The sequence below is a fragment of the Eptesicus fuscus genome, chromosome 7 (assembly GCF_027574615.1).
Source record: "Eptesicus fuscus isolate TK198812 chromosome 7, DD_ASM_mEF_20220401, whole genome shotgun sequence".
Taxonomy (NCBI): domain Eukaryota; kingdom Metazoa; phylum Chordata; class Mammalia; order Chiroptera; family Vespertilionidae; genus Eptesicus; species Eptesicus fuscus.
In genome coordinates this window covers 67,236,953-67,241,224 of record NC_072479.1, presented here as the reverse complement: position 1 = coordinate 67,241,224, position 4,272 = coordinate 67,236,953, and positions in this window count along the sequence as shown.

Genomic DNA, 4,272 nt, shown 5'->3' with positions numbered 1-4,272 from the left:
AGAGCATTCTAGGGAAAAAGCAAAGTCACAAAGGTCTGAAATAGCATGCCATGCTTTGGGAGATGCTATAAGTTCTGTTTGGTTGCAAGAGATTTGTAGGATAGGAAGCGGCAAGAAATCAGCTGGGGCTAGGTCATGGAGAGCCTTGTAATTTTATACATAAAGGAGCCACCAAAAGACAAAATAAAGACCCACATCTTTATTTGTTCATTCATCTATCTATCTATCTATCTGTCTATCCATCCATCCATTCATTTCTTCAAGATGAATTCAATGAGTCCATACTCCCTCATACATGTCCAAGTCCATCTAGGACACAGATCCATGAATTGTCCTACAGATTTCAAAACTGTCTTTTTAGATAAAATTTAGGAAGGTTTTAAAAGTACTTCAAAACAATTGAATGCCTATTTAAAGAGATGCTTGGCTATGGTGGTGAAGTTTCCAAGCAGTAGATCTGAACTTCCCTTTGTGATTCCCAGTGCCTTTTCTGGCAGTTACATGATAAACATCTGTTTGAATCATCTTAGTTCTTAGGAAATTTTGCTTATCCACGGAGAGGAACACATATTGTTGGTTCAATTCCAACTTGCAGTTTCTTCCTAAGATTTTGAAAAAAGAACAGACGGTATTAAATTGCTAAGGGACTTAGGAGAATTTTTCAAGGAAAGGATATGTCTAGAGTTAAGCATTTGGAAATACTACTTAGAAATTCTATACACAGTGGGACTACCGATAATAATAGTGATGATGGGATCCTAATATAATTCTCGGAACTTTTGTGGGGGTCATATTTTCCATTAAATAAGCCCTAGCTGGTTTGGCTCAGTGGATAGAGTGTTGGCCTGCAGACTGAAGGGTCCTGGGTTTGATTCCAGTCAAGGGCACATGTCTGGTTGTGGCTCGATCCCCAGTAGTTAGCGGGGGTGGGGGGGTGCAGGAGGCAGCTGATCAATGATTCTCTCTCACCATTGATGTTTCTATCTCTCCCTCTCTCTTCCTCTCTGAAATCAATAAAAATATATTTAAAAAATACATAAATAAATAAATACATAAATAAATAAATAAGAGGCTAATCTTTATAACAAACAGAAAAAAATGATAAAATAAACTATAGGAAGAGTTTAACTCTGCATTGATCTTACACGTGAAAAGATTTGTGAAGTCCCCAATGAAAGACAGTAAGTTGAATTGAATATACTTAGCAGGAGTGTTCAGTTACACACACCCAAAGTTATAAAGAAGAAAAGGAAGTCCTGGAACAGAAGAGACATTGGTATAAAACGCTGTCTTGTACCCCTTGGAAGCTATTCCTTTAGATTCTTTATTTCTCTATTAAAGGCCCGATGCACGAAATTCATGTGGGGTAGGGGGGTGTCCCTCAGCTCGGCCTGCACCCTCTCGCAATCTGGGCCTCTCGGGGGATGTCCGCCTACCAGCGTACGCCTGATCCCCCCCCCCTGGGGGGATCGGGCCTAACTCGGCAGTCGGACATACCTCTCACAGTCCAGGACCCCTCACTCCTTACTGCCCGTCTGTTGGCTCTTTACCACTTGGCTTGCTGCTCCTTAGTGCTGCTGAGGAGGCAGGAGAGGCTCCTGCCACCACCACTGCACTCCCCAGCCATGAGCCTGGCTTCTGGCTGAGCGGCTAATCATAGCAACCAGTCGTTCTGGTCGTTCCACCCTAACAGTCGCTTAGGCTTTTATTATAGAGATCAGTGGCATACTAAGGTGAGATCTGGAAGCATCATGGCTTATTGTGGGGAAAATCCATTTGAAAATATTGAGTACCTAAGTAAAATGGTATCTGAAATAGGTAATTTATAGATAGGCATACTGGTCACTTCAAAAACTCATGGCAGATGTTTGTCCATTTATTTATGTACCCATTCATCAATTTATTTATTCCTTCATAAATCTTCTTTAAGATATTTATTTGAGTGTTTACTATGTGCAAGTTTCTGGCTTTAACACTTTGTTATATATTATCCTATTTTAAATGTTATTTTTTTTAAAGTTCCATTTTATAATACTCCATGCTGGTGTATAAAAATGAAATACCTAGGAATAAAGCTAATAGAAAGTGCATATAATTTTTTGCAAAGAAAATTATAAAGCTTGTTGAAAGACAACTCCAAATAAATGCAGCAATTCACCATGGAAACACATGGATTGCAATATGCATTATGTTAAAATACTAAAAAACAAACAAAAAAACCCACAAAAAAACCCCAACAGGCTTTCTTGTAGAAAATAAGATAATTCTGAAATTAAATATATGTATGTATATGACCAAAGGGTTAAAAAATAGATAAGACTTTCTTCCAGAATATTGAAATCTTGAAGTATTCCTTATTAAATATGAAAAATAGTATGCATTGGTGTTATAGTGGTGAACATAGCTGGCTTCCAAATATAAAAAATTATAAAGCTAAAGTAATTAATAAAAAATTAACTCAAGGATAAACAAATTGACCAATGAAATAAAATAAGGAGTCTAAAATTAGATGAAAAAGGACTTTAAAAATAAATGATGCTGAAAGAGTCTAAAATTAGATAAAAAGGGACTTTAAAAATAAATGATGCTGAAATGACTGATTATGCAAGTGAAAACTATTGAAATCAAAATGCTGCCTTACATGCCAGAATTCTCAGTTGTATTAATTATCTGTTGCTGTTCAACAAATTGCCCCCCAATTTAGGGTTACAAACAAATATAAATATTTATTTCACACAGTTTCTGCAGGTCAGACATTCAGGAACCGCTTATCTGGTGGTTCTGTCTCAGAGCCTCAGGAGTTTGCAGTCAAATGTTAGCCAGGTACTTGTCTAACTGCATGACTGAGATGGGCGGACCCATGTCTAAGACAGCTCATCCATGTGGCTGGTGGTAACCAGTTCCTCACTGAGTTTTGGCTGCGGGGGTCAGCTCCACTTGGACTCTCCACAGGGCTTCTTGAGTGTCCTCACAACATGGCAGCTGGCTTCTCCTGCAGCTAGGGATACAGAGCAAAGTGAAACTGTAGGGTCTTTTATTACGGCTCAGAGGTCAAAAGCCATACTTTCCGCATATGCTATTTATTACACAAGGTAAGCCTTATTTGATGTGGGAGGATAACACACAGCAGTGTGAACAAGGGAGACAGGGATATATGGGGCTAACATGGAAGCCTGGTACCACATACACAATAATGAATTATAGGTTTGATTAGGGAAATGTATAATATTTTATAAGACAATCTAAGAGAATATCTGTATGATTTCAGAGCAAAGATTTCTCACACAGAAAACCAAATACCCAAATCATCAAGAAAAAGATTGGTAAATTCAACTACATTAAAAATAAGACCTCTATTTATCAAAAGACAGAAAAGGGGATGTGAAAGACATTTGTGAAAAAATTTAATTGAAAAGTCTTAGGATCTAGAATATAGAAAGAGCTGAAAACATCACTAGAAAGATGAACAACCCAAAGGAAAAGTGGGCAAAAGATTTGAAAAAGCTTACAGAAGCAAGAAGAATGGCCTATAAACATTACAAGATGGCCGTCTTTATTAGTAATCAGGAAAGTATAAATCACAACCAAAGTGTGATACCCATTTGATCTGCAAAAACTAAGAAGCCTGAGACCATCAACTTATGATGATGTGGGGCTATGAAAACCCTGACACATGGCTGGTGGAAATTTGAACGGACCAACTATTTTGGATCATGATTTGGCATTATGTTGAAGATGTGCATATACAATGACTCAGCAATTCTTCACCAGGAAATATTCTCAGGTATCTTTTAGAATCACTGCAATAGCAAAAAACTGGAAACATCTCAAGAATTAACAACAGAATGGACAAATAAGTTGTAGGATATTTATACATTGAAATACTATACAGCTGTGTGAGGGTGGATATAAGGCTGAAGGGAGTTTTTCTTTTTAATGTAGAGATACTATAGCATGTTTCAATGTCTATGAGAAGTAGTCAGTAAGGAGGGGGAGGTTGAAACTATAGGAGAGAGGGTAAAAACATGAAATGTATGAGGTTTCTGAAAGGCAAAATAAGAAAGAATATGAGACAAGTGGAAGGGGCATTTTTTTTAATACATGAGGGAGGAGGTAAGACTCTGTGCGTATTTATTCAATAAATATTTATTGTGTAAATATTTACGACATGATGCCAGGCCCTGTTGTTGAAACAAGAGATACAGGTAGATTTCAAAACTGGGTGATAGGCATTTGATGGATTGTCATTTTCTTCCTGAAGTAGGGGGTGAA